This window comes from Ruditapes philippinarum, unplaced genomic scaffold (genome assembly GCF_026571515.1).
Source record: "Ruditapes philippinarum isolate M1 unplaced genomic scaffold, ASM2657151v2 ctg2583_1_1_1_1, whole genome shotgun sequence".
NCBI classification, from domain to species: domain Eukaryota; kingdom Metazoa; phylum Mollusca; class Bivalvia; order Venerida; family Veneridae; genus Ruditapes; species Ruditapes philippinarum.
This window is the reverse complement of record NW_026853246.1, coordinates 63,691-72,265: the sequence shown is the minus strand read 5'-3', so window position 1 is coordinate 72,265 and position 8,575 is coordinate 63,691. Positions and strand designations below refer to the sequence as shown.

The following is an 8,575-nucleotide window of genomic DNA, read 5'->3' as shown; positions in this document are numbered from 1 at the left end:
CTCTACTACGCTTGAATGGAAAGAAAAATATTGTTTAAACAATTTAATTATGGGTTATAGGGTTTGATGCTGCTCCCCAACAATAATTCAGTCCTTATCACGATCGGCAAGTAAATATTGCCCTGCTACGAAGTTTTACCAGGTATACTAGTAAATGTAAACAGGATTTTAATAATAAGTTAATGTCACATATAATAATGCAATACATGGCACCAAAGTAAAATATTAAAAAAGGCCCAGGAGGTCTTCTGCACAAAAAAAGCATTTAGCCATCCCAACAGTAGAGACTTGTTGAAGAATTCCATTGTTCAAATTGAATATTATATTAAAGTCATGAAAATGGTGGACTTCTTCATGTTTCCAATGATTTTTTAAAAATAATTTCTGACTGTATTGTTATTTTAAAACTATTATGGAATCCTATCAAGTAATATTCATTGATAGACATGACAATATGTTATAATATTAATTTAGTATCAAATCTTGAAAAATTCCAAATTTACATATATAAACATGTGTATACATGTACCTTGTTATGAAACCGAGCTCCCTAATTTCAACTGAAGCATTCATACTATCCCTCTGTCCACCTGCAACAAATGGGAGATAAAATGCCTATAATACTTTCAATAGTAAGTAAATAATAAATATTTACATTAAAAATAAAAAGCAACTTTTGATTTCATATCTGAATGAAACAGAGACACTGTTCCCTGGGGTTTTAAATCAAGCTAAAAAATGATTATGTCACTTAAAATATGGAATTTTAAAATTGCATACACAACCCTAACCAAGTCCAGCACTGCTGCAAACATAGACTTTGCAAAGGATAAAAGTTCCTCCAGTTATTCAAATAATCTTAAGTTCGAATACATTTAATAATGAATACAAACTTTCAGATTTGTCCTCAGCTGTAGAGGTGTGAGAGGTTCTAGAGGTATGACCTTGTAGACATGGTGTTGGCTTACTTGATGGGTTTGATCTACATACATCTCTCTGAAAGCAGTACAATTTATTTACAGATAATTTAAATTTGCATTCTGTAGGCCTACATATGATTTGATAAATACAATTAATTCACAAAAAGTAATAAAAATTATGTGTGAAATGTAATCTATTATAGCTCATATGATTTATTAACTATATTGCCTTATGTGGCATCAGAAGGTAAACAATCTGTAATGTCCCAAGCAAACATCTTATATGGCAACCAGAACAGTATTGAACAAGATATAACATGGTCGTAGGACAGGGGGGACCGTGAGACAGGGCAAACCATACCAGGACGGACCATATGTTTGGAAATGGCGGACCATGACTCGAGAATGAGGCGGACTGTGATTAATTTCAAATTTAAATACTGCTATTTCATTTATTTATTTTTTTATCTTTTGATATCAATATTATCAAAAACAAAAAAAAAATTTTAAAAAAAAAAAATTAATATAATTTTATACTAGTACATGTATACAATATACTTAGAGTATTAACATTTACAGTAACCCTTGCAATTATAAGTATAAAATAGGTAGCGTAAGATAGTGGGAAATGGATTTGAAAAAAATCTTATAAGTAAAACATATTTTCCTTCTGCACTGAAGTTGTTTAATTGTAATATTTTTTTATATAATCCATTATAACATTTAAGTTGTATAAAGGAAAAATGATTATTTATATTAGTTAATTCCTTACTAACTAAAGGACAACCAAAATAGTTTATGTACAATGTATATATTTATCAATTTGCTAAACAGACAGCATCTAAAGTTTATGATGTAAACTAACTTGTCAAAGGAATTAAAATTGAAGGAAGTCAACGTCAAAAAAGATAAAATATTCCATCAAGACACTTTCCACCAAAAAAAAAATAAATTCTGGATAGGTGCGCAATTTTGTAATGTCACTCATCATCATTTTATGCTATTGTTTTTTGTATGTCAGATGTGAATAACAGCCCTTTTCTTAATTGTTGTTTAACTTGTTAAATGAAGTTTTACCCTCTTATTATTTATATCTGCTGTCTGTCATATTTAAGAAACAATGACTTGTAATTATATCTCTGTAATTGGTCAATTATCACCTGCATAATGTCCAACTCGATGCGTTATTAATAATTTCATTAAACAAATTTATTATAAATTAATAAACTGCATTAATGTATGTACAGTGCCACTCCAGATACAACGAGATTGTTGGGACTTCGGATGATTCCTTGTTATAACCGAGTCTCATTATAACCGGGACAGAACAAATTGGGGAAATCCGACACTGTCCAGCATCATTAATTTCTACTTTTGTGTGCATCCTTTTTGAAAAGTATATAATGGGAGGTAACTCTTTGCAGTCAGAAGTTTTTGTTTTATTTAAATATGCATGTATATAAATATATCTAGCTATCATCGAATTTCAACAAAACATGAAAACACAACCTACGTCTAACCGCGTGTGTTTTTTCATTAATATGTACATTTTAAAATTTGTTTCCAAAACGTTGCATTTCTCACGAACACCGCAAGACATTAACCGCTTCCTTTCTTGTGACAATTTACCCGGAGCGCAGACAAAACAAGGCTGACACATTTGATTTCTAATTGCTTGACCCATTATCTCGTCCCACATCAATAATTTCTTCCTTAATTGACCTTTATTATTGGTCATCATGGTTTTTCTCAAGGTGACAAACTGATGCAGACGAAGTGCAAATGAAGTGCAAATGAAGTGACCTCCTTAAAATTCTGAAAAATATGCATTGGACAGAGAAATTATGTACGTTGTAACCGATATCTCACTAAAACCGAAACGATCTCATTATAAACGATAAAAAATGACGGGAAAATAGATGGAAAAAGGACGGGACACAGTAGAATGTACGTTGTAAGCGGTACCTTGTCCTTGTTAAAACTGTTCTCATTGTTAAGTGGAGTAGACTGTATATGTTTATAATGATATTAAAAGAAAAAAAAGAAATGAATTGACACTATTTAGATATTTTTATAACATTCAATTCCGAACCGCCTCGTCTTGAGTCAGGGTCCGCCCTGTCCCAAAATATGGTCCACCCCATCCAAACATACGGTCTGCCCTGTCTCACGGTCCGCCCTGTCCGTAATTCATAACATAAAACAATATAACACAAATCCATTTTTTTCCATTTTCATCTTTTCTATATTTTGATATTCAATGAATAACAAGATTAAACAAATGTTTATGTCAAATCAATCATTCAATGCGACTAACACTTTTGTTTCACTGACTCATACGCAAAAATCATTAGAGAGGATATCATGTTGCCCTAAGCCGCTTTTTTTTAGTAATATCGGAAAAATGGCATATTTTGAATAGAGATATCTACGTTAAAAAATCGTTACATTCAATCAAATTTGAGTTCTACAAACCATTCAAAAGGCTTTTTCTCCCGAAACCAAGAGGCTTAGTGCCTATGGTTTTAACTGCAAATTGCATATAAGGAACTAAGGCCGTAAGGGAAGTAACTCATACTATCTGAACCCCATCTGCGAATTATGATGAACGTTGATTGTCATGATTATGACAAGTAAGAGATTCAACAATATTATTTTATCACAAAAGACTGTCTATCATCTACTTTACTTTACTTTACTTTATCCAGCGTAGGGTCGCGATATCAGAAATCTCTTATAACCCCCTCGAGGTCTGACACCCAATGATTATTATCCGGTATAACAGTATAAAATTTGTTTTTCATAATCTTATCGAGTCTGTTTTTTAGCGAATTCAGCGTTGGTGAACATACTACAGAATCTGGTAATTTATTCCACTCTGGTATTACTCTTAATGAGAAAAAATGTTTTCTTAATTCCTTTTTACATGATTTTATTTTCAACTTCATGGAATTTCCTCTGATGTGATGATTATCAAGTTGTGCTTTTTCAAAAAATACATTATAATCTATATCTTCCTTCCCATTTAATAATTTCCATGCTTGTATGATATCACCTCTAAATCTTCTGTAAGCCAAAGTAGGAATTTCCAGAATTTTTAATCTTTCTACATACGATAAATTTCTAATACATTTAACCATTTTTGTTGCTCTTTTTTGAACTCTTTCGATTGCTTCAATATCTTTTTTAAATCTTGGACTCCAAATAATATTTCCATATTCAAGGTGTGGTCTTATAAGTGTTTTATAAAGTTTCCGAAATTGCTTGATATTAACATGTAAGAAGGTATTTCTGACCAATCCATGCGCAATTGGCGCAAAGATATAAACTGATAAAGATGTTAGCTTTAATCTTGTAAAAATAAACCTTTTAACATAACAAAATAACCATACCAAGACTTCTGAAACCCTTTGGTCACATATCCTCGATGATATCTAACACTGTATTCCCTTTCATACTCGTCTAGTTGAGAAAACATCCAAAACATCGGCTGGCGGCCATTTTCCTGATGTTTTGCTGAAAATCGTTCTGTCAAACGGTTTACGGCAGATAAATTTGTATAGAAAAGGGGCATGAAATCTGTATAGACTTTCGCTTTAACGGTAAACAGAGTTTTTCCAGCCAAAGATGCCGCGTTTCAGTACTAAATATAAGTAATAATATGTAAATAATAAGTAATAAGTTATAAATAATAGGTAATAAGTAATAATTTTTAAATAATAAATGTCCCTCCAGGGCTTCCGTAATTACATGCTCTATTTTGAAAATATTGTCGTACAGATTTTTACAGACCTCCCACTTTGACAAGTAACAGATAACCAAATTATCTCCTGATAATGGGTGTAATGAATGAAATTCCAGAACAATTAGGGCTAAAAGGTAAACATAGTAGTAAGATGGGGTAAAAATGATGTTGAAAAACTCTACAGGAGACCCAAAGTTCTGTCATGTTCGAATCCCAAATTATTCCGAAAATGATTATGTCACGGTATTGAATTGTTCTCTAATTAGGGGAGGGGAAGTAGCTTGTAGGCGACCAGATAGCTTAGTCCGTAGAGCCGCAGTACGGTATTCCGAGGGTCCCAGGTTTGAGTCTCGGTCAGGCTTCACATTAAAAATATATATATATATATATATTTTTTTTTTAATGGAGGTGTTTCAATCATTACTCATGGCGAAAAGTAAAGTATGTAAAGGATCAATGTAAAGGGATCCTTTTTAGGGGAAACCTCAGATGATTCTTACAGTTAAGAATTATCGTCTGAATGCAAGTGTTGTATAGCTTTGAAAATTGTACATCTTATCTCTAATTAGTGCTGTACAACTAAATCCTACCGTCTGTTGAGGCCTTTAACTTAAAATAAAGTCATCTTGTTAACCCCTTAAACTGACAGCATTAAGCAATTTATGAGACTTTTGATATTTTTCTGATATAAGCGTTTAATTAATCATAATCTTGCCACCTTATCCAAAACAAAAAAGGCTTTTTTAAAGATAATTTTCAATATGATATAAAGATATATAGCAATGTTTCCTTCCGAAGAAACAGTTTGTCTCAGAAAATCTCTATTACAAATAAGATTATTTAATGTAGTAAGTTATGAATTTTTTATGAAATCTTTCAAAAGCAGTTTGAATAATCTATTCCGCCAACCAAAAATTCATCTTGGAGGATGGATCGTAAAACCTGTATTCCAAAACAAAACAACAAAAAAAATGAAAGAAAGGCGCCTGTGTGAGTGAAATCATTTTATTCTTACGGTAGAAAGAGAGCACACACAAATAATTTAGACCTTTGTGTCATATTTGTAACATGCCAAAGACTAGATAAAATTATGAAGCAAATGTCATGTTTAGGATCAGATTGATAAAAAGATACAGTCACACAAACACTCCTTCGTGAGTTCATGATCAATAAAGTTAATGCAACTATTTCGAAATTATGGAAATTTCTCCTAACATAGCAAGCAATTTACAAAACTGTCAAAGTTTTGCCACTATAAAATATGATAAACAAGATCAACAAGGAAAGGCGGCGTTCAATGAACGCAACCCCCACACGATCAAGCAACAAGAGACAGTGGCAAGGCGTCCAGAAGGACCCAAACAAAAACAGGACAGGGCACAAGGAAGAGCATGGGCAGGTTAATCACTTAAAACATACATAAGAATAAATAATGAGTAAGTGATAAGGAACTCAAAGAAAACAAATAAATTATTGAATAATAGTAATAATAACTCGTAAAGATAAGAAAACAAAAATAATCTTTGGTCTAAAGATATTAACTAACCACTGTTTCACCGACGACTAGCTCTTAAATATGTTAAAATTATCACAATATCACAGTATATATACATCATGTATATACCTTTGACACGTATGAATAACCGAGATCACAATTATATTATCATTGAAATTTCAATTAAATACTAGTAGTCATCGCCACATAATCGTTTAATTATTTCATGTTTCTTTTTTTTATGTCAAGATCAAAAAATCATGTGCATTAAATAATCAGTCACGTGACGGTTCATTACTTTTACTGTCAAAGGTTAATCCATTGTCCGCTTTCGTGAAGATATTGTATATTTTAGAATTTAATGAGAATATAATATTTGACGCATCATGAATATAACTCTTGAGGACAGTAGTCAATTCTTCCTTAAATAACATTTGAGATATAAATGTCAAATTGAAATATCTTCATTTTATAACACCAATTTCATGCCGGATGAAGGTTTCAAAATGTCTTGTTTGCATACCATTGTGAACATTGATTAAGGAGTTATAAATTACCACCAATATGACATGTTATAACTCGTAAAATTTCACCGAGACGAATAATTTCAAATTGAACACTTATATCTTGTGCAACGTAAAACTAAACGTTAACAGAAAGGTCAATGTTGATACATAGGGCAATCCTACACACTCCAATGCGTTCAATGTAGAACGCATCGAAACTCCAAGCATTACTTTGCAAGTTGTGTGATTTGTGACATGTTAATTTCACTGATCGAAATCATGTCATCAATATGTCACCTTTAATTGCCAATATCCTAATGATAGACTGTCTGATTAATATCATTTTGTTAGAGCTACCAGGAAATAAGAAGATCTGAAACCACGAACGAGAGGTGATCCCATTGTACTTCTTTTGAAGTAGTTAATCCTTTTGCTAACGAAGCACATTGAATATCAAAGTTAGTTAGTTACATGTAGTTGTGAATACATTTGTTAAACACTATACACATTTTGTAGAATGTATTTCTGTCGTATCTGATTTTAGGCAAAATCAACCTTGTTACAATGTTTAGAATGCTGTTTTTGTTTGATTTTATCTGCAACAAAACACCAACAATAAAGTAGTAATAATAATTAAAGTTATTGTAAGTGTTATTTTGAGACTTAACTAGTCTTCTGAATAACATATGTCATGCTGAAAATTAATGAAAATTGTTGTACATTTTACGAGTTCGAATTGTTGATCCGTCATAGTCTTTTTGAAACTGAACGAGTGTCAAAGTCACAAACGGTCACAGTGTTTGTCACTGACAACTTTTATTAGCACGATGTATGAAGGATGATATTGAATGTTATTTTGATATTTCGGCTCGGATTGGCACAATATCTTTTTAAAAAATATACAATAACATTGCAATAGTACAGGGTTTATAACTTGTAAATTATTGCTGTGTTTTGTCATGATAACAAGTTATTTCAACACAAATTCAAGAATCAAAATTGCAATCTCTGTTCTTTGTTTTTAAGATATAATTCAATATATATATATAAACACCAACAGTTTTTAAAATTCAATTTATCTTGATGCAAAAATGAGGTATTAGTGTTATTGTTTGTTAGTATCTTCTTCATATAGTGTATTCTGATTATTCTGATTAAAATTGCCAACTGTGATGTTTAACAACAACAGCAACATCAACATAAACAACAACAAAGAGGACTCATCATGACAATAGTTAATTACATTAATGATGACAGAACGTGTCATTCCAAAGCAAATATTTAAGTAAAAAAATGTTCTAAGATATTTTGACAGTTTGTATAGACAATTCTTTGTCATCGCCTTTTTCAAAGCGAGTAATAGCACCACAATAATATAGGTTAAAATAGAATTTGTGATAATTATTTCTTTAATTCGTCATTGATAGTTGTATCGAAATTTAAGTTTTATCTTCTTTTACAGAATATACATATATGTGTTTCGTCAACAAGACAACTTAAAGGCTGTAAAACTTACTTGAAAATGTAACGAAATGCTATACATCATTGAAATAAATTCTGAAATTCTATATTTGCATATATTTTAATATTTTCAACGCTCAACCTTTGGTTACAGGATTTTTTTCTTCTCAAATTATTCATATTTGTTTTTGAAGGGATAGGTTTATGTGTTAAATAATATATTCGTCTAAGGTGTAATGCATGGCGAAGTGTACACGACTTATGCTTGCGGTAGCATTTGAGTTCATGATATGTATCAATCCACAATGGGTGTTTTCAATTCTTTGTATATTAAAAAAACAATCACATTTGCAATACGAGGTGCACCATTTCCCTAATGATTAAGACAAGTTGTCATGCAATTAACAAATATTAATTATTTAAATTTATGATATGTCTTTCAGGTTTA

General features: G+C 31.2%; 1 long non-coding RNA gene across 1 annotated transcript; it reads right to left on the bottom strand.

Moving 5' to 3' along the window:
* Positions 1-549: 549 nt before the first annotated feature.
* Positions 550-4,424, bottom strand: LOC132736284 (uncharacterized). The gene is made up of 3 exons (XR_009626561.1): positions 4,313-4,424; positions 894-996; positions 550-590 (listed from the first exon to the last, which is right to left on the bottom strand). It is a non-coding gene; the product is annotated as an uncharacterized LOC132736284 (long non-coding RNA).
* Between the last annotated feature and the right edge of the window lie 4,151 nt (positions 4,425-8,575).